General features: G+C 39.2%; 1 pseudogene; it reads right to left on the bottom strand.

Annotated features, from left to right (window-relative positions):
• Positions 1-3,992: 3,992 nt before the first annotated feature.
• On the bottom strand, positions 3,993-5,931 carry LOC100608439 (cell division cycle protein 27 homolog; annotated as a pseudogene).
• Between the last annotated feature and the right edge of the window lie 17,063 nt (positions 5,932-22,994).

Genomic DNA, 22,994 nt, shown 5'->3' with positions numbered 1-22,994 from the left:
TGCCTGCCTGTCTCTCTCTTTCTCTCTCTGTCTCCCTCTCTTTGTTTCTCTCTGTCTCTCTCTGTCCATCTCCTTCTTTCTCTGTCTGTCTGTCTGTATCTCTTTCTTTCTCTGTCTCGCTGTCTCTGTCCCTCTCTCTCTGTCTCTCTCACTGTGTCTTTCTTCTGTCTTATTCTCTTTCTTTGCCTGTCTGTCTGTCTGTCTCTCTCTCTGTCTGTCTGTTTTTTTCTCTCTCTCTTTGCCAGTCTGTTTCTCTCTGTCTCTCTCTGCCTCTCTCTCTCTCTCTGTGACTTTCTCTGCCTGTCTGTCTCTCTCTCCTTGTCTTTTTCTCTCCCTCTCTCTGTCTCTCTCTCTCTCTTTCTGTTTCTCTCTTTCCCTGTCTGTCTTTTTCTCTCTCTGTCTCTTTCCCTCTGTCTATCTCTCTCTTTCTTTCTCTCTGTCTCTCCATTTATCTCTGTATCTCTCTCTCTCTCTGTGTGTGTCTGCATTCTGTCTTACTCTCTTTCTCTGCCTGTCTGCCTGTCAGTCTGTCTCTCTCTCTCAGTCTTTCTGTCTCTCTTTCTGTCTGTTTCTCTTTCTGTTTCTCTCTGTCTCTGTCCAACTCTGTCTTTCTTTGTGTCTTTGTCTGTCTGTCTCTCTCTTTCTGTTTTTCTCTCTTTGTTATCTTTGTGTCTCTCTGTCTGTCTCTTTCTCTGTCTCTGTCTCTCTCTCTCTCACTATCTGGCTGTCGCTATCTCCCGCACTCTCTTTCTTTGCAAAATAAGTTCAAGTACATCTAATCTAATTCATTACCATGGCCTGAATTCTTAACTTTAGACATCCCAGATTTGATCTCCCTACAGAATGCTGTACAGAACTGGTGAGTTGATTTCTGGACTTGGATAGCTCATAGATACTACCTATTAATAAAGATCCAACCCTAAAATCTGGGGTTGCATCTCCCTCGACTGTCTCAAAAAATCATACCTGTGTTCATCTACGATGCTGGGAGGGTTTTCTCAATGTGCGTCTGCTCGTGTCCTTCATGACCTATGACTGAGCCCTGTCCGTTCTGTCTCAAATATGTATCTGCAAACACTTCTCTCCATTTCCACAACTACCTAAGGCCCATGGTGGAAACACTGGCTCTTTCAAAAAAATCCCAGAACTGTCTTTGGCTCTTTGACTAGGAGGTCCAAACCTGCTGAGAACTTTCCTGCCCAGGATTCTGTGTGAACGAAAGTGCCTCTGCTGGGAGCTGGGATCCTTGGGACCATGCTTGCTAGCATGGGATGAGTCTCTGGAAGGATGCAAGGGACTCCGCAAAGCTGACCTGTCCCACCGAGTTCAAATGGATACCTCTGCATTGACCCGAGGCCTCCAACTTACATCACTGTCACCATCACTGTCAGCATCCTTGTGAGACTGCCCAAGGCCCCGACTCCAGGGAGACGGTTGGGAGCCAGGCCTTCCTTGGCTAAAGTCCAAAGGGATGGCAACTTCCACCCACAAGGTCGCCACTGAACTGTGAAGATGTGGAGCATAGGTCAGAGAGGGGACCAGGAAGGGAGACGTCCTGACAGGCGATGAGCTTCCTAGGCTCTGGCCACCCCACTCACATCCCACGTCCTGGGCACCCACGAGAAACCAACGCTTTATTCCCTCCTCTGTCCACAGCCGCCCACACCCCGCAACCCACAAACACACGCTGGAGATTACAAAACCACACGACGTGAATAGAGTCTGATGGCGCGAGATCTCATTTCACGAGGTGGGGGGATGGGTGGGGTGGGGAGGGGTGGGATGTGGGGGGTCTGTAGAGAGCCCGATTCTCCTTCATGGGTGGCTACAGGATACAAATGAATATCGCTTCTTGGGCGGAGGGGCTTCCTTAGGCCCCCACGTTTGTGAGACTATCTCTCAAACCATTCCTTGAGGCAACATAATAGATTCCACCCAACCCCTCGATGTTTCCCTGGGTGCTGGATGTATCCTGTCAAGAGACCTGAGCCTGACACGTTGAGTTAGACAACTGTATTGGCTTTGTGTGTTTGTTTGTTTCTGAGATGGAGTCTTGCTCTGTCCCCCCGTGGCTGGAGTGCAGTGGCGTAATCTCAGCTCACTGCAGCCTCTGCATCCTGAGTTTGAGCGATTCCCCTGCCTCAGTGCAACCACACCCGGCTCATGTTTTTCATTTTTAGTAGACACAGGATTTGACCCTGTTTCATTGGTTTTCACTGGAGATCGTAGATTGGAGTCACACCTCACTGTGTGCCACATAATGACCTTTTTTTTTTTCTTTTTTTGTAGCACAATATATCTGATTTATTTGAGTGGCTTTGTATATCGTTATAATTGTGTTGTAGATGAAGTAAAGGTATTAAACACGGTGCTAATGATCGTGAAAGTGAAAACACAAGAAAGACTATCTATTTTGTAGTTAGAATAAAGTTGCTCAGTATTTAGAGTTACCTAAATACGTCAGCATTTAAACTCCTCCCAGTAAAAGCTTGCCAACCTGAATAATCCTCCTTTAAACACAATTTTTGATATGGTTAAGATTTTTAAGAATGCGACTCCTGCAGAATAGCTGAACAGACAATACACATTTCAAAAAGAACAACACAAGGATCAACCAGACTTGGGAAAAAATCAAAAACAACAAAAGTCTTATGAAGAACTGAGTTCTTAAAATATTACGGAGAACATAGCTATTGGAAGAGAAGTCAGTATTCACAAGTTGATTATTAAATTTTTCAGCAAAAGCTAGCACTATTTTTTGGCAATCTTTCAGGCACTGCAAGTACTACTGCGAAATGAGATATAATCCATTAAACAACATATTCACAAATCAAAAAATATTTTAGTAATATAATGCTTCAGATTTAGAAGCAAATCAAGTGTTAAAACCCAACTGCTATAAAAATTAACCCCAAAGATAACCATATCTGACAAAAAATCTTCCACAGAGTTATGACTTCAGAATTATACTTTCTCTTGATATTTATTTATTTATTTATTTTTATTTATTATTTATTTAATTTAATTTAATTAATTAATTTTTTTATTGAGACTGTGTCTCACTCTGTCACCAAGGCTGGAGTGCAATGGCGTAATCTTGGCTCACTGCAACCTCCACTTCCTAGGTTCAAGCGATTCTCCTGCCTCTGCCTCCTGAGTGGCTGGGACTACAGGCACAACCACCATGCCCAGCTAATTTTTATACTTTTAATAGAGATGGGATTTCACCATGTTGACCAGGATGGTCTTGATCTCTTGACAGTGTGATCCTCCCACCTTGGTCTCCCAAAGTGCTGGGATGACAGGCATGAGCCACCATGCCTGGCCTTCTCTTGATATTCAAACTTTAAATCAGTCCAGAAAAATACAATAAATGTCAACAGTAAGTATGGTGTTGAGGCAGAAGTAAGACCAAACTTTTTCATATGTTATTCAGTTGATAACAATATGACCTGCATAGTAATTTCCTGTGTCTACTTATACACAAGTACCAAAAAGTAAAACAGAGATACTGCTAAATAAAAGGGCACACTAAGTTCTTAATAGTAAATAACCTGGAACACTGTCAAAAAGCAGCACCTAGTGAATTTTTTCTTCTATTATCCAATAAGTGAATTATGCTATTCCTTTCCAATTTCCCAAGCACTTTTTGTCCCAATCATCATTTCTGTGTTCGAAGAAAAAGTAACAAACCAAGTAACAAAACTAAACAAGCAAACAAACAAAACACAACTACAGTATCTGCAAAAGTTTAGTAGAAGACTGAAACTGTTGAGTATAAGGATCTGGTATTCTATTATCATTATTTAACTGAAGAGTTTGTTAAAGACATACATTTCATAAGAAAACATGTTAGTTTGAAGCTATTGACCAGTATGTACCATTGCTAAGTATTAGTAACCAAATTCATGACAATAAAGAGCTATCCAACAAGAAAAATTAGTGACTACAAGCACCATCAACAAGACTTTGTCTTTACACTTCATTACCACTTACCATGCATTACAATGTCTAGGATTGACTCTGATAGCATTTCAAAAACAAGCTAATGTTTTGTCCAATTCTTCAGTTAAGACAAATTCTCACCCTGATTGAGTATAGGCATAAGCATAATTTGGATCCACTTGGATAGCTCCCTGGAAGAATTTAATTGCAATATCGTGTTCCCGTTGGAGACTGAAACTGTTCCCTGTAGCACATCAGGCCTCTGGTGAATTTTTATTCATGTCTGTTAAGTCTTTTGATAGAACTGAAAGAGCAACATCTTTTTGAAGATACTAAAGTGTTGTAGAGTAGATTTCCATGTCTTCAACTATATAATTCTCAATCCTTCTAACCTCTGAGAATATTCTTTCAGCTTGCATGTACTCTGGAAGTTCAAAATAGACCCTTCCAATTTGGCACAGTACCCAACCAGAATTGTAGTGGTGAGAAGGTAGATGACTGAAAATATTTATAGCTTCTTTGCAGTGGTATGAACACAAAGCTAAATAACATTTCCCCCTTTCACGAAGATGGCTTATCAAGCCTTCTGCTGCTGCTTTTTGTAGATTAAAAGCCTGTACCTGAGGTGTGATTGTGGATATTTTCCCTTCTGAAATGATGAAAGAGTACAATTTTGTAATTTCCAGGCTATCATTTATGTTAGGTTGAGTTATTCCTCCTTTATTAGTTTTATTTTTTGTTTTTCTGTTTGGGATTTTAGGTGGAAACTTCATTTTTAATTTCTTCCTATTCACCTTGGTTGTGGAACTGTCAAGAGTCGTGAACTTCTTCGATGCAGTGCATTTGGGGCAGATGTCATAGTGGGTCCCAATACCTGAGGGGTTGTACTTATTTATGGATCAGAACTTTCTGCTTGTGCAAGAGTTGGAGTTACCTCTCAGCTATTTCCACTCTGTTAGAAGACAGACTTTCTCCAGTTTGGCCGATTCTGGCAACAGATATTTTTGAAGGGGCTCCGGTGGATGGCACATCAATTTCAGAAGCTGTATTAGTGTAGTTTTGTAAATAGGATCCATCTCCAGGACTTGGGGTTTCTAATGGCAAAATCCCAAAGCTTGGGGTGAATGGACTAAGAGCTGTTGGTCCTCCTAATAAACTTCGACGAGTTTTTGGTTTATTTTGAACCTGTTTAGATAATATGGAAGTTCCTGTTCCCAGTGGGACAGTATCAGGTGAAATTACAGCTGAATCAATAGAAGATACTTGGGAATCTGTATTCAAGGTCTACTTTGAATTGGAAGATTCTAAATTCAATCTATTTATTTCAGTTGTGTACTGGGGTGTTTCCGTAAGAATGATCTCAGGCTGGCTGTGACATAAACCATGATTAGGTACTTGTGTTGTGCAAGAGTTGGGCAGACAGTTGCTAAAGTTCTGTAAAGATGCAAATTTAAATGTTTGATCAGGATCTGACTTTTCAGCTATTTCACATAATGATTCAAAGGGATACCAGAAGAAAGGATTTAAACTAAGGCTCTTTTGGTAACATTCTAATCCTTTGGCAAGCCAATCTGTCTTGCAGTATACATGTCCCAGCAATGGAAGGGGAAAGCAAGCTGAATCACCAAACTCAGTAACAATATCATCATGGCTTTTCTACTTATTAAACACTCCACCAGATAAGATTTGTTCTCCTTCTGCAAGCTTGCTGAGATCAACATAACATTTTTCAAGCAGGTATTTGCATTGCAGTGCAGCACAACTGAGTCCTTTCAAGAGTCTATATGCTTTATAGTCCTTTCCTGGGCGGTAAGAACAGGTTGCCAGTAAAAACAAAGCTTCTTCTGTGTGTACTTCTGCATAAGGGGTTTTGCGAGGAAAGCACCAACTCGGTAAGCATAGTGGTTTAGTGCTTGCCATATAGCAGCCTGGACGGGTTCCTGCAGCACCATCATCCTCGAGGCTCAGACCCACTTTCTGAAGTGCCTCAGGTACCCCACCCCACCCCACCCACCCCCTCCTCCCTGTAGCGGCTCTGGCCTGGCCAGCCTCGGCTCATTTAAACTTACCAGTATTGTAGGTTGACTGTTCACTCTGATGGTAGTTTCTTTTACTGTGCTGTATCTCTTTAGTTTAATTAGATCCCATTTGTCAATTCTGGCTTTTGTTGCTGTTGATTTTGGTGTTTTAGACATGAAGTCCTTGCCCATGCCTATGTCCTGAATGGTAATGTCAAGGTTTTCTTCTAGGGTTTTTATGGGTTTAGGTCTAACATTTAAGTCTTTAATCCATCTTGAATTGATTTTTGTATAAGGTATAAGGAAGGGATCCAGTTTCAGCTTTCTACATATGACTAGCCAGTTTTTCCCAGCACCATTTATTAAATAGGGAATCCTTTCCCCATTCCTTGTTTGTCAAAGATCAGACAGTTGTAGATATGTGGCATTATTTCTGAGGGCTCTGTTCTGTTCCATTGATCTATATCTCTGTTTTGGTACCAGTACCACGCTGTTTTGGTTACTGTAGCCTTGTAGTATAGTTTGAAGTCAGGTAGTGTGATGTCTCCAGCTTTGTTCTTTTGGCTTAGGATTGACTTGGAAATGTGTGCTCTTTTTTGGTTCCATATGAACTTTAAAGTAGATTTTTCCAATTCTGTGAAGAAAGTCATTGGTAGCTTGATGGGGATGGCAAAGGGATCTAGAACTAGAAATACCATTTGACCCAGCCGTCCCATTACTGGGTATATACCCAAAGGACTATAAATCATGCTTCTATAAAGACACATGCATATGTATGTTTATTGCATCACTATTCACAATAGCAAAGACTTGGAACCAACCCAAATATCCAACAATGGTAGACTGGTTAAGAAAATGTGGCCCATATACACCATGGAATACTATGCAGCCATAAAAAATGATGAGTTCATGTCCTTTGTAGGGACACGGATGAAATTGGAAATCATCATTCTCAGTAAACTATCACAAGAACAAAAAAACAAACACCACATATTCTCACTCATAGGTGGGAATAGAACAATGAGAACACATGGAAACAGGAAGAGAAACATCATACTCTGGGGACTGTTGTGGGGTGGGGGAAAGGGAGAAGGATAGCATTAGGAGATATACCTAATGCTAGATAATTAGTTAATGGGTGCAGCACACCAGCATGCCACATGTATACATAAGTAACTAACCTGCACATTGTGCACATGTACCCTAAAACTTAAAGTATAATAATAAAAATAAAATAAAAAAATAAACTCACCAGTTACCAGAGGATGGGGGAGACTGAGCCAGAATGACTTCTTTACTCTGACGACCCTGGAAAGCCTGGCCTCTTGTGATCCATTGCAAAGCGAGAGTCACCTCATGTTTGGAAAACAGATTCACTCCCAAGTTCAGTGGAGGGGTGTGGCATGTAGGATGAAGGACTCTCTTCCTTCTGATTTGGTCTGCGCAGTGGGGACTAGGGATGGGGCTCTCTCTGCGCAGACTGCTGACTCCCTCTACCTTGGGTTCCGTCGTCCCCACCCTGGAACATGGGCCTTGGCAGATTCTGGTCCTTCCTGGCCCTTAAGTCGCTGTCAGAAACCCCATCTCTTGCTGGATGCCCCAATAACTGTGGCTCATGCCTCTCTGGAAACATTGGAAATATCTCCTATATGCATGGTCACCTGAAACCCCAGAAGCTTGGGACACAGGGCCGCCATCCACCTCACTGCTTTCAGGAGAGAATTCTGAGAGTCTCTTACCGACTCTCTCTTGACTGGAGTTCTTCATGGATGTGGGGCTAAGAAGTAGTGAGACCAGATGTCTTAACTCAGGCTGGGTGATTGTGGCTCACACTTGTAACTCCAAAACTTTGGGAGGCTGAAGCTGTAGGCTGCCATGAGGAATCGCCTAACCTGGGGAGGTTGAAGCTGCAGTGAGTGAGCCATAATGGTGTAACTGCACTGAAGTCTGGGCGAAAGACAGAGTGAGGCCCTGTCACAGGTAGGCAGGCAGGCAGGCAGGCAGATAGACAACAGCTGTATTATGTTCTTCTCCATGTAGGAAGGAAAAATAACATAATACAATACTCAATTTTTATTTTGGGGGACAAAGTTTCACTCTTGTTGCCCACATTGGAGTGCAATGCTACCATCTTGGCTCACCGCAACCTCCACCTCCTGTATTCACATGATTCTCCTGCCTCAGCCTCCTGAGTAGTTGGGATTACAGGCATGTGCCACCACACCCACCTGATTTTGTATTGTTAGTAGATATGGAATTTCTCTATGTGGGTCAGATGGGTTTCGAACTGGCCACCTCATGTGATCTGCCTACCTCAGCCTCCCAAAGTGCTATGATGACAGGCATGAGCAATTGGACCAGCCCAGCTATGTTTTTTTAAATTTTCAATTTTGATCTATTTATTATTATTATTATTTTTTGAGATGGAGTCTCCTTCTGTTGCCCAGACTGGAGTGCAGTGGCGTGATGTTGGCTAACTGCAAGCTCTGCCTTCCGGGTTTATGCCATGTCTCAGCCTCCCAAGTAGCTGGGACTATAGGTGCCCACTGCTGCTCCTGGCTAATTTTTTGGTATTTTGAGTAGACACGGGGTTCTTGTGGTAGCCAGGATAGTCTCAATCTCCTGACCTTCATGATCTGCCCACCTCGGCCTCCCAATGTGCTGGGATTACAGATGTGAGCCACCGTGCCCAGCCTATTTATCTATTTATTAACTTTGAGTCCAGGTTATGAGACCAGTGAGTTTTTGTATTTTTTTAGAGACGAGGTTTCACCATGTTGCCAAGGCTTTGATTGAGGGATACAGTTTCCCTCTCCTCCCAAAATGCGGGGATGACAGGTGTGAGCTTACCATGCCCAGCTCACCCCCTTCCCCCACCCAGCTTATCCCTCAGGTGCCCGAGGCTGAGCAGTGGTGTGTGTTTCCCACCCCAAGCGCCCCCACCTCCGGTCGCCGCCGCCGTGTCTGCGAGTGTGTCCTGAGGGAGCTCGTTGGTGTGGGGGTTGAGGCAGTTGAGTGAGATGCGTCCCTCCCATGCGGGGAAGGGCGTCACCTGGTCTTGCGAGCGCAGGTCTCATGCTCCCCTCTGGCGCATGCGCACAGTCCGTGTGAGCGATCACGGTGGGCTCGGGCAGGTGACGCGTGCGCCAGCCGGCCGCCGAGGGGCTACCGTTCTGCCTCTGACAGGTTGTGTGTGGGTTTACTTGGAGGTGCTTTGCCTGGGAGAAAGGACACAAGTGGACGGGGAGGCCCTTGGGGGATTGCACGCACGCGCAGCGGCCAGGCTCCCCGCCTAGAACGCGAAGGCTCAAGTTTGCCGCACGCAGATTTTTCCTGGTACCACAGGCCCCTTCCCTTCCCCAGGCATCCCTGGGCACCTCTGCCGGCCCGAAGAGGGGCGAGTGGTGGGTGGGGAGTGTGACCCACCCTCGTTGAGAAAGCCTTCTCTACCGATCGGAGAGGTGTGCCTTTGTGGTACCAGATCCCCCGGCCTGCCGCCTCTATCTGAGTTATAGTAGCACTGCTGTAGCAACTCACTTGCAGATTACCCTCCTCCACTTCCCCCTCGATGTGGTGAGGTGGGGAGACCAAGGGTTCCGCTGGCCTCCGGGGTGGGGACGGAGGGCAGCGCATGGCCCCTGTCCCAGGGTTTGCTTGCCCCTGGCGGTGACCCGCTGGATGCTGCAGTGTCATCTCCCATCGTGCGCCCACCTCTGGCTCTTGGCCACACAGTGCCTGGGGCTCCATCTGGAGATTTGACGTCGGGGCCGGGCAGTGCCACCACGTCCTCGGACCCGTCCCCCACCTCCATTTTGAACGTAGGCAATCCCATGTAAGTTAGCAAAGCTAGCAAGTCCCTAGACTTGGAGCAGTCACTGTAGGGGTGGCCTCCCAGTAGCATCGTTAACATCAATTGTAATTGGTAGGCAATCAGTTAGTTGCACATTTCATTACCCAAGTTACACAAATGTGTAAAAAAATACAGCTTTAATAAAAGGGAGTAAAGAATAATATGAGTAATATTCACAGTCTCTAGTTGGAAGAGGTAGTATTTTCTCAGAAATGATGCATTCCTGGAGCAAGGTCATTTTGTGTTTTGTTTGTTAAATATCTATTTCCATTTTGACAAACCACTGGAAAAGCCCAGCTTCACAAGAACTCTCCATGAGAATGATCACATGAAAGAACACCCATAACAAAAAATCAAAACAAGGCTGATCCGGGATTCACATTGAAGACTCATTACAAAGTTTTCTTAGAAGAGATAAAGAACACAAAGTTACTTTTATGTGATGGAAAACAGAAAGAAATGGTAAATGGAACAATAAATATTAGGCAGCAACAGTGAAAACCAAGATGTGGAAAACAATGAATGAAATTGTTTTGTTTGGTATTCATTTCCTGTCCTGATATCAGAAAGTATGGGAAAGAACAAAGCAAATTTTTTACAAATAGAACATAAAACAAGTGAATGTTAAAGACTATTTTACAGTGCTAACAAAACTATCTGTGACTTGTTTTTTCCCTTTAAAAATATGATTTTGTACAATTACATTTATATAAATTATTGAAATAAAATTGTAAAGATGGAGAACAGACTATGGGGTTGCCAAGGGGAAGGGGTGGAGGACAACATGTCGAAGTGTCAGCAAAGATCGCAAGTTGGAGCCTGGTCGTGAGGCTACAGTTCTGTATCTTGACTGTGGAAGTGGTAGTTACAGAGATCTACACCACATAAAAATGCACAGAACACATGCACACACATACACACATACAAAAATGAATGCACACAAAACGGTTGCGATCTGAGTAAGCTTCCTGAATTTTACCTATGTCAGTTTCCAGGTTTTGATAATGTTCTATGGCTATGCGAGATGTCACCGCTGGAATTAGTGAAGAGTACCTAAGACATCCCTGTACCTTTTGTAACTTCCTGTGAATCTGTAATTATTTCAAAAGAAACTTGAAAGTCATACCAGACTTTCACTTCAAAGAGGAAAAAAAAACTGAAGATTAATGAAATTGTTGAAGAACATCAAATACTCAATAGTCTGTATAAGAGCTGTATTATGTCCACTTGCAGAACAGCTGTCATTTAGCATTTTTCTGACGTGCCCTGGAGGACTTGAGCTCCTCTTGGATTGCCAAGGCTGATAGTTTTTATTTGTTACTAATTTTGTACTGGACCCTCAAAAAAAGAAAAGTGATTGAATAATCATTTATAATAACAACTAGTAATTTTATTTATAAAGAGACAATACTGGTAACGAATTTCAATATTTAGGGCAAAGAATAGGATCTTCCTAAAACAATACTGGCAAAATTTAAAAAGAAAAAATAAGGATTCAGAAACATAAGTAGTTCAGTATTGTGAAAAAATTCTGGATCTGAGAAGCAAAAGAATAGATATGGTATTGCGTTTCTGCTCCAAACATGATGGATCACCTAGGTGTGTTTTGTTTCTGCACCAAAACTGCTGAATCACCTTAGGCAATGCATGCCCTTTCCCTGAATCTGTTTTCTTTTCTACAAAAGAAAGTAAGCTAGACCATCTCCAAGGTCCCTCAAATATTCACAGTTTCGGCTCCACAAGAACTTCAGTTGAATTCCTAATTTCAGTGCAGATAACACATGTGTACTGCACCACAAGCTGTGTGTCTAAACGCTCATGTTGGTCCTAAAAACTAATTATGAGCAATTTGGAAATTCTGTTGTTGTAGAATCTGCAAAGGGATATTTGTGAGTGCTTTTAGGCCATGGTGAAAAAGGAAATACCTTCACATAAAAACTATAAAGGTTTCTGAGAAACAGCTTTGTGATGTCTGCATTCGTCTCACAGAGTTAAATGTTTCATTCCTTTGATCAGTCTGGAAACTCTGTTCTTGTACAATCTGCAAAGTGATATTTGTGAGTGCTTTGAGGTCTATGGTGAAAAACGAAATATCTTCAGATAAAAACTAGACAGAAGCTTTCTGAGAAACTACTTTGTGTCATGTGCATTCATCTCACAGAGTTAAACCATTCTTTTGATTGAAGAGCTTGGATATGGTGTTCTTGCAGAATCTGCAGAGATATATTTGTGAACGCTTTGAGGCCTAAGGTGAAAAAGAAAATATCTTCATATAAAAACTAGAAAGAAGGTTTATAAGAAACTGTTTTGTGATGTGTGCATTCATCTCACAGAGGTAAATATTTCTTTTCATTGAGCAGATTGGAAACTCTGTTCTTGTAGGATCAGCAAAGGGATATTTGTGAGTGGTTTGAGGCCTATGGTGAAAAAGGAAATATCATCACATAAAAACTTGACAGAAGTTTCTGAGAAACTTCCTGGTTATGTGAGATTTCATCTCACAGAGTTGAAATATTCTTTGGATTGAGCAGTTTGGAAACAGTATTTTTGTAGAATTGGCAAAGGGATATCTGTGAGCACTTGGAGGCCAATGGTGAAAAAGGAAATATCTTCACATAAAAACTAGACAGAAGCTTTCTGAGAATTTTTTTTGTGATGTGTGCATTCATCTCAGAGTTGAACCATTCTTTTGATTGAGCAGTTTGGTAACAGTCTTTTTTTAGAATCTGCAAAGGCATATTTGTGAGTACTTTGAAGCCTATAGTGAAAAAGAAAATATCTTCACATAAAAACTAGAAAGAAGATTTCTGAGAGACTGCTCATAATGTGTGAATTCATCTCACAGAGTTGAACCTTTCTATTGATTGAGCATTTTGGAAACAGTCTTTTTGAAGAATCTGCAAAGAGATATTTTTGAACTCTTTGAGGCCTATGGTGAAAAAGGAAATATCTACACATGAAAACTAGACAGAAGCTTTCTGAGACACATCTGTGTGGTGTGTGCACTCATCTCACAGAGTTAAGCCATTCCTTTGATTGAGCAGTTTGGAAACAGTATATTTGTAGAATATGCAAATGGATATTTGTGAGTGCTTTGAGGCCTATGGTGAAAAGGGAAATATCTTCACATAAAAACTAGACAGAAGGTTTCTGAGAAACTGATCTGCAATGTGTGAATTCATCTCACAGAGGTAAACATTTCTTTTCATTTAGCAGGTGGGAAACTCTTTTCTTGTAGAATCTGCAAAGGGATATTTGTGAGCAGTTTGAGGTCTATGGCAAAAAAGGAAATATAATCATATAAAAATTTGACAGAAGTTTCTGAGAAAATTCCTGGCTATGCATGCATTCATCTCACAGAGTTGAACCATTCTTTTGATTAAGCAGTTTGGAAATAGTATTTTTGTAGAATCAGCAAAGGGATATTTCTCAGCACTATGAGGCCTATGGTGAAAAAGGAAATATCTTCTATAAAAACTATAAAGAATGTTTCTGAGAAGCTGTTTTGCAAGGTTTGCATTCAACTCATAGAGATAAAAGTTTCTTTCCTTTGCTGAGTCTGGAAACTCTGTTCTTGTAAAATCTGCAAAGGGATATTTGTGAGCAGCTTGAGGCTTATGGTGAAAAAGGAAATATCTTCACATAAAAACTAGATAGAAGATTTCAGAGAAACTTCCTTGTGATATGTGCATTCATCTCACAGAGTTGAACCATTCTCTTGATTGAGAAGTTTGGAAACAGTCTTTTCAGAGAATCTGCAAAGGGATATTTTGAGTGCTTTGATAGGTATGGTGAAAAGGGAAATATCTTCACATAAAAACTGGAAAGAAGCTTTCTCAGAAACTTCTTTTTGATGTGTGCATTCATCTCACAGAGTTGAACCTTCCTTTTTATTGAGCAGTTGGGAAAGAGTCCTTTTCTAGAATCTGCAGAAGGATATTTGTGAGTGCTTTATGGCCTATGGTGAAATAGTAAATATGTTTACATAAAAACTAGACAGAAGCATTCTGAGAAACTTCTTTGTGAAGTGTGCTTTCATCTCACAGAGTTGAACCTCTCTTTTGATTAAGAAGTTTGGAAACTGTCTTTTTGTAGAATATGCAAATGGATATTTGGAGCACTTTGGGGCCTATGGTGAAAAAGGAAATATCTTCACATCAAAACTAGAAAGCAACATTCTGTGAAATTTCTTTGTGATGTATGCATTCATCTCATGGAGTTGAACCTTTCTTCTGATTGAGGCGTTACAAAAGAGTCCTTTTGTAGAATCTGCAAAGGGATATTTGTTAGCCCATGGAGGCCTATGGTGAAATAGGAAATATCTTCACATAAAAACTAGTCAGAAGAATTCTGAGAAACTTCTTTATGATGTGTGCTTTCATCTCACAGAGTTCAACTTTTATTTAGATTGAGCAGTTTGGAAACACACTTTTTGTAGAATCTACAAATGGATATTTGGAGAGCTTTGTGGACTATGGTGAAAAAGGAAATATCTTCACATAAAAACTAGAAAACTTCTTTGTGATGTGTGCTTTCATCTCAAAGAGTTGTACCTTTCTGTTCATTGAGGAGTTTTGAAACCATCCTTTTGTAGAATCTGCAAATGGATATTTGGAGCGGTTTTAAGCTTTGGTGAGAAAGGAAATATCTTCACATAAAAACTAGACAGAAGCATTCTGACAAACTTCTTGGTGACATGTGCATTTACCATACAAAGTTGAACCTTTCTTTTGATTGAGCACTTCGAAACTATCTTTTTTGTAGTATCTCTAGAGAGATGTTTGTGAATGGTTTGACTCCTATGGTGGAAAGGGAAATATCTTCACATAAAAACTAGATAGAATCTTTCTGAGAAACTTCTTTGTGATTTGTGAATTCATCTCACAGTGTTGAACCTTTTGTTGGATTGAGCAGTTTGGAAACAATCCTTTTTTAGAATCTGCAAAGCTATATTTCTGAGCCCATTGAGGCCTATAGTGAAATATGAAATATCTTCCCAAGGAAACTAGACAGAAGGTTTCTAAGAAACTTCTTTGTGATGTGTGTTTCCATCTCACAGAGTTGAAAATTTCTTTTGATTGAGCTGTTTGGAAACACTCCTTTTGTAGAATCTGCAAATGGATATTTGGAGTGCTTTGAGGCCCATGGTAAAGAAGTAAATATCTTCACATAAAAACTAAATGGAAGCTTTCTGAGAAACCCTTTTGTGATGTGTGCATTCATCTCACAGAGTTGAACCGTTCTTTTGATGGAGAAGTTGGAAACAGTCTTTTCGTAGAATCCACAAATGGATATTTGGAGCAGTTTTAAGCCTATTGTGAAAAAGAAACTTCTTCACATAAAAACTAGACAGAAGCATTCTGAGAAACTTCTTTGTAATGAGAGCTTTCATCTCACAGAGTTTAACCTTTCTTTTCACTGAGCAGTTTGGAAACAGTCTTTTTGTAGAATCTGTAAAGTAATATTTGTGAGCCATTTGAGGCATGTGGTGAAAAAGGAAATACCTTCACATAAAAACTAGACAGAAACATTTTGAGAAACCTCCTTTTGATGTTTGAATTCATCTCACACAGTTGAACCTTTCTTTTGATTGAGCAGTTTGGAAGCAGTATTGTATAATCTTCAAAGGGATATTTCTGAGCCTTTGGGGCCTTTGGTGAAAAAGAAATATCTTCCCATAAAAACTAGACAGAAGAATTCTTAGAAACTACTTTGTGATTTGTCCATTCACCTCACAGAGTTGAAACTTTCTTTTGATTGAGCAGTTTGGTAACAGTACTTTTGTAGCATCTGCAAAGATATATTTGTGAGCCCTTTATGGCCTATGGTGAAATAGAAAATATCTTCACAAAAAAGTAAACAGTAGCTTTCTGAAAAGCTTCTCTGTGATGTGTGCTTTCACCTTGCAGAGTTGAACATTTCCTTCGATTGAGCAGATTGGAAACAGTCTTTTTGTACAACCTGCAAATGGATATTTGGAGTGCTTTGAGGCCTATAGTGAAAAAGGAAATATCTTCACATAAAAATTAGATGGAAGCATCCTGAGAAACTTCTTTGTGACGTTTGCATTCATCTCATACACTTGAACATTTCTTTGATTGAAGATTTGGAAATAGTCTTCTTGTAAAATCTACAAAGGGACAACTGTGAACCCTTTGAGGCCTATGGTGAAGTAGGAAATATCTTCATATAAAAACTACACAGAAAAATTCTGAGAAACTTTTTTTGTGATGGGTGCATTCATATCACAGAGTGGAAGCTTTCTTTTGCTAGAGTAGTTTGGAAACAGTCCTTTGTAGAATCCCCAAAGGGATAATTCTGAGCCCATTGGGGCCTTTGGTGATATAGGAAATATCTTCACGTAAAAGATAGACAGAAGCTTTCCAAGAAACTTCTTTTAAATGAGTGTTTTCATTGCAAAAAGTTGAGCATAAGTTTTGACTGAGCAGTTCGGAAACACTCTTTATGCAGAATCTGCAAATCGATAATTGGAGAGCTTTGAGGCTTATGGTGAAAAAGGAAATATCTTCACATAAAAACTAAACAGAAAGTTTCTGAGAAACTACTTTGTAATGTGTGCATTCATCTCACAGCATTGAAACTTTCTTTTGATTGAGCAGTTTGTAAACGTCTTTTTGTAGAAACTTCAAATGGATATTTTTAGTGCTTCGAGGCCTATGGCGAAAAAGGAAATATCTTACAAAAAAACTAGAAAGAAACATTCTGAGAAACTACTTTGTGATATGTGCCTTCATCTCACAGAGTTGAAGCTTTCTTTTCATGAAGCAGTTTGGAAACAGACTTTTGTAGAACCTGGAAATGCACATTCAGAGTACTTTGAAGCCTATGGTGAAAAAGGAAATATCTTCAGATAAGCACTAAACAGAAGCTTTCTCAGAAACTTCTTTGTGATGCATGCATTCATATTACAGAGCTGAAGCTTTCTTTTGATTTAGCAGTTTGTAAACAGTCTTTTGGTAGAATCTGCAAATGGATACTTGGAGCGTTTTGAGGCCTATGGTGAAAAAGGAAATATCTTCATAAAAAAACTAGAAAAATACATTCTGAGAAACTTCTTTGTGATGTGTGCTTTCATCTCACAGAGTTGAAACTTCCTTTTCATTGAGCAATTTGGAAACAGTCTTTCTGTAGAATCTGCAAATGGGTATTTGGAGTGCTTTGAGGCCTATGGTGAAAAAGGAAATATCTCATATAAACACTAGAAAGAAGCATTCTGAGAAACTTCTTTGTGTTGTGTCCTTTCATCTCACAGAGTTGAAACTTTCTTTGGATTGAGCAGCTTGGAAACAATCTTTCTGTAGAATCTGCAAAACATAAATATGAGCTCTTTATGGCCCAGGGGGAAACAGGTAATATCCTCACAGAAAAACTAGACAGAAGCTTTCTGAGAAACTTCTTTGTGATATGTGCTTTCAGCTCACAGAGTTGTACCTTTCTTTTGATTGAGCAGTTTGGAAACAATCTTTTAGTGGAAACTGCAAATAGATATTTGGAGATATTTGAGGCCAGTGGAGAAAAAGGAAATATCTTCACATACAAACAAGACAGAAACATTCTGAGAAACTTCTTAGTGATGTGTGCTTTCATCTCACACAGTTGAAGGTTTCTTTTCATTGAGCAGTTTGGAAACAGTCTTTTTGTAGAATCTGCAATGGGATATTTGTGAGCAGTTTGAGGCCTATGGTGAAAAAGGTAACATCTTCACATAAAAACTAAACCAAAGCATTCTGAGAAACTTCTTTGTAATGTTTGCATTCACATCACAGAAATGAACTTTTCATTGAGCAGTTTGGAAACAGTCTCTTTGTGCAATCTGCAAAGGTATATTTCTGCGTGTTTTGAAGCCTATGCTGAAAAAGAAATATCTTCACATAAAAACTAGACAGAAGCATTCTGAGAGTCTCCTTTGTGATGTGTGCATTCATCTTACAGATTTGAACATTTCTTTTGATTGAGGAGTTTGGTAAAAGTCTTTTTGTATAATCTGCAAAGGGATGCTTGTGAACCCTTTGAGGCCTATGGTGAAAAAGGAACTATCTTCACATAAAAACTAGACAGATGTTTCTGAGAAACTTCTTTGTGATGTGTGGTTTCATCTCATAGAGTTGATTCTTTCTTTTGATTGAGCAGTTTGGAAAAAGTCTTTTAATAGAATGTGCAACTGGATATTTGGAGCACTTTGAGACTTATAGTGAACAAAGAAATATCTTCATATAAAAACTAGACAGAATCTTTCTAAGAAACTTCTTCATGATGTGTGCATTCATCTCACAGAGTTCAACATTTGTTTCAATTGAGCAGTTTGGAAGCAGTCTTTTTGAAGGATCTGCAGGGGGATATTTGTGAGCAGTTTGAGGCCTCTGGAGAAAAGGAAATATTCACATAAAAACCAGACAGAAACATTGTAAGAAACTTCTTTGTGATGTGTACATTCATCTCACAGTGCTGAAATTTTCTTTTGATTTAGCAGTTTGGAAACAGTCCTTTTCTAGAAACTGTGAAGGAATATTTGTGAGCCCTTTGAGGCCTATGGTGAAATAGGAAATATCTTCACATAAAAATTAGAAGCTTCTGAGCAACTTCTTTTGTGATGTTTGAATTCATCTCAGAGAGTTGGACCTTTCTTTTGATTGAGTAGTTTGGAAATAGTCTTTCTGTAGAATCTGCATAGGGATATTGTGAGCAGATTGAGGCCTATGGTGAAAAAGGAAATATCTTCACATAAAAACTAGCTAGAAGCTTTTTGAGAAACTTCTTTGTGAGGTTTGTATTCATGTCACAGAGTTGAAACTTTCTTTTCATTGAGCAGTTTGGAAACAGTCTTCTTATACTTTCTGCAATGAGATATTTCTGAGTGGTTTGAGACCTATGCTGAAAAATAAATATCTTCACATAAAAACTAGACAGAAAAATTCTGACAAACTTCTTCTTGATTTGTGCTTTCATCTCACACAGTTGAAATTTTCCTTTGATTGAGCAGTTTGGAAACAGAATTTTTGTTGGATCTGCAGAAGGATATTTTTGAGTGGTTTGAGGCCTATGCTGACAAAGAAATATCTTCACATAAAAACTCGATGAAAGATTTCTGAGAAATTTCTTTGTGATGTGTGCATTTGTATCACAGAGTTGAACCTTTCGTTTGATTGAGTACTTTGGAAACAGTCTTTTTTGTAGAATCTGCAGAGGGATATTTGTGAATGGTTTGAGGCCTATGGTGAGAAAGGAAATATCTTCACATAAAAACTAGAGAGAAATCTTCTGATAAACTTCTTTGTGATGTGTGGCTTCATGTCACAGAGCCGAACCTTTCTTTTCATTGAGCAGTTTGTCAAAAGTATTTTTGTACAGTCTACAAAGTGATATTTGTGAATGCTTTGAGACTTATGGTGACAAAGGAAATATCTTCACATAAAAACTAGAGAGAAATGTACTGGGAAACTTCCTCCTGATGTGTGCATTCATCACAGAGAGTTTAAAATTTCCTTTGATTGAGAAGTTTGGAAACAGTATTTTTGTAGGAGCTGTCAAGGGATATTTGGAGCAGTTTGAGGCCTATGGTGAAAAAGGAAATATGCCCTAGTAAAATCTAGACGGAAAGATTCTGAGAAACTTCTTTGTGATGTGTGCATTCATCTCACAGATTTGAAACTTTGCTTTGAGCAGTTTGGAAACAGTCTTTTTGTAGATTCTGCAAAGGTGTATTTGTAGGCGGTTTGAGGCCTATGGTGAAAAGGGAAATATCTTCACATAAATGCTAGATACAAGATTTGTGAGAAACTTCTTTGTGATATGTACATTCACCTCACATAGTTGAACAATTCTTTTGATTGAGCAGTTTGGAAAGACTCTTTTTGTAGAATCTGCAAGGGATATTTGTGAATGCTTTGAGGCTTATGGTGAAAACAGAAATATCCTCACATTAAGACTAGACAGAAACTTTCTGAGAAACTTCTATGTGATGTGAACATTTATCTCACAGAGTTGAAACTTTCTTTTGATTGAGCAGCTTGGAAACACTCTTTTTGCAGATTCTGCAAAGGGATTTTTGTGAACGGTTTGATGTCTATGGTGAGAAAGTAAATATCCACAAATAAAACCTAGACAGAAACTTTCTGAGAAAATTCTTTGTGATTTGTGCATTCATCTTACAGAGTTGAACATTTCTTTTGATGAAGAAGTTTGGAAACTGTATTTTGATGGAATCCACAAAGTGATATTTGTGAAAGCTTATAGGCTTATGGTGAAAAAGGGAATATCTCTACTTAAAAACCAGACAGAAGCATTCTGGGAAACTTCCTGGAGATGTGTGCATTCATCTCAGAGATTTGAACCTTTGTTTCAATTGAGTGTTTTGGAAAGAGTCTTTATGTAGAATCTTCAAAGGGACGTTTGTGAGTCTTTGAGGATTATGGTGAAAAGGATATATCTTCATATCCCTAATAAAACCTAGACAGAAAATTTCTGAGAAACTTCCTTCTGATGTGTGCATTCATCTCACAGAGTTGAAACTTTGTTTTGATTGAGCAGTTTGGAAACAGTCTTTTCATAGGATCTGCAAAGTAATATTTGTGATTGCTTTGAGGCTTATGGTGAAAAAGGAAATATCTTCTCATAAAAACTAGACAGAAACTTTCTGAGAAACTTCTTTGTTAAGTATGCATTCATCTCACAGAATTGAAACATTCTTTTGATGGAGCAGTTTGGAAAGATTCTTTATGTAGAATCTTCAAGGGACATTAGTGAGCACTTTGAGGCTTATGGTGAAAAAGGAAATATCTTCATATCACTAGTAAAGCCTAGATAGAAAATTTCTGAGAAACTTCCTTGTGATGTGTGAATTCATGTCACAGGGTTGAAACTTTATTTTGATTGAGCAGTTTGGAAACACTGTTTTTGTAAAATCTGCAAAAGGTGTTTAGGAGTGCATTGAGGCCTATGGTGAAAAAGGAAATATCTTCACGTGAAAACTAGGCAGAAGCTTTCTAAGAAACTTCTTTGTTAAGTATGCATTCTTCTAACAGAGTTGAACCATTCTTTTGACTGAGCAGTTTGTAAACAGTCTTTATGGAGAATCTACAAAGGGATATTTGTGAGCAGTTTGACGCCTATGGTGAGAAAGTAAATACATTCACATAAAAACTAGACAGAAGCTTTCTGAGAAACTTCTTTGTGATGTATGCATTCATCTCACAGAGGTGAACCGTTCTTTTGTTTGAGCAGTTTGGAAACTGTCCTTCTTTAGAATCTGCCAAGGGATATTTGTAAGTGGTTTGAGGACTATGGTGAAAAAGGAAATATCTTCACATAAAAACCACACAAAACTTTTGGAGAAACTACTTTGTGTTGTGTGCATTCATCTCACAGTGTGTAACCTTTCTTTAGATTGAGCGGTTTGGAAGCAGTCTTTTTGTAGATTCTGAAATGGATATTACTGAATGGATTGAGGCCTGTGGTAAAAAAGGAAATATCCACAAATAAAATCTAGACAGAAGATTTCTGAGAAATTCCTTTGCAATGTGTGCATTCAACTCACAGAGTTGAAACTTTCTTTTGATTTAGCAGTTTGGAAACAGTGTTTTTGTAGAATATGCAAAGTGAAATTTATGAACGCTTTGAGGCTTATGGTGAAAAATAAATGTCTTCATATAAAAACTAGACAACAGCTTTCTGAGAAACGTCCTCATGATGTGTGCATTCATCTCACAGAGTGGAACCTTCCTTCTGATTGAGCAGTTTGGAAACAGTTTTTTTTTTGAAGAATCTGAAGAGGGATATATGTAGGTGGTAGACACCTATCACGAAAAATGAAATGTCTTCACATAAAAACTAGGCAGAATCTTTCTAAGAATCTTCTTTTTAATGTGTGCATTCATCACACAGAGCTGAACATTTCTTTTGATTGAGCAATTTGTAAACAGTCTTTTTGAAGATTCTGCCAAGGGATATTTGTAAGCGCTTTCAGGCTTATGGTGAAAAAGGAAATATCCACTAATAAAATCTGGACAGAATCTTTCTGTGAATCTTCTTTGTGATGTGTGCATTTGACTCACAGAGTTGAACCATTATTTTGATTGAGCAGTTTGGAAACAATATTTTTGTAGAATCTTCAAAGGGATATTTTTAAGCGGTTTATGGCTTATGGTGAAAAAGGAAATATCAACAAACAATATCTAGACAGAAGCTTTCTGAGACACTTTTTTGTGATGTTAGCATTCATCTCACAGAGTTGAAACTTTCTTTTGATTGAGCAGTTTGTAAATTGTCTTTTTGTGGAATCTGCAAAGGAATATCTTTAAGTGGTTTATGGCTTACAGTGAAAAAGGAAATATCCACAAATAAAATCTAGACAGAAGATTTCTGAGACACTTTTTTCTGATGTGAGCATTCATATCACAGTGTTGAAACTTTCTTTTGATTGAGCAGTTTATAAATTGTCTTTTTGGAAAATCTGCAAAGGGATATTTGTGAGCAGTTTGAGGCCTAAGTTGAGAAAGTAAATATATTCAGGTAAAAACTAGACAGAATCTTTCCGAGAAACTTCTTTGCAATTTCAGCATGTGTCTCACAGTTTTGAACTGATCTTTTGATTGAGCAGTTAGGAAACAGTCTTTTTGTAGAATCTGCAAAGGGACATTTGTGAAAGCTTTGAGGTTATTGGTGAAAAAGGAATTACATTCACATTAAAACTAGACAGAAACTTTCCGAGAAACTTCTATTTGATGTGTGCATTCATCTCACAGAGTTGAACCTTTCTTTTAATTGAGCTGCTTGGAAAGAGTCTTTTGTAGATCTGCAAATGGATATTTGTGAGTGATTTGAGCCCTATGGTGAAAAGGGAAATGTCTACAAATACATACTAGAGAGAATCTTCCTGAGAAACTTCTTTGTGTTGTCTGCATTCATCTCATGGAGTTGAACCTTTCTTTTGATTCAGCAGTTTGGAAACAGTCTTTTGGTAGAATCTTCAAAATGATATTTGTGAAAGATTTGAGGCTTATGTTGAAAAAGGAAATATCTTCACATAAAAAATAGACAGAAACTTTCTCAGAAGCTTTTTTTGTGATGTGTGCATTCATCTCTCAGATTTCAAAGTTGCTGTTGATTGTGCAGTTTAGAAACAGTCTTTTTGTAGATTCCACAAAGGGATATTTGTGAGCGGT

This window comes from Pan troglodytes, chromosome Y (assembly GCF_028858775.2).
Source record: "Pan troglodytes isolate AG18354 chromosome Y, NHGRI_mPanTro3-v2.0_pri, whole genome shotgun sequence".
NCBI lineage: Eukaryota > Metazoa > Chordata > Mammalia > Primates > Hominidae > Pan > Pan troglodytes.
The sequence above is the reverse complement of the archived record's forward strand: the minus strand, read 5'-3'. Positions and strand labels throughout refer to the sequence as shown.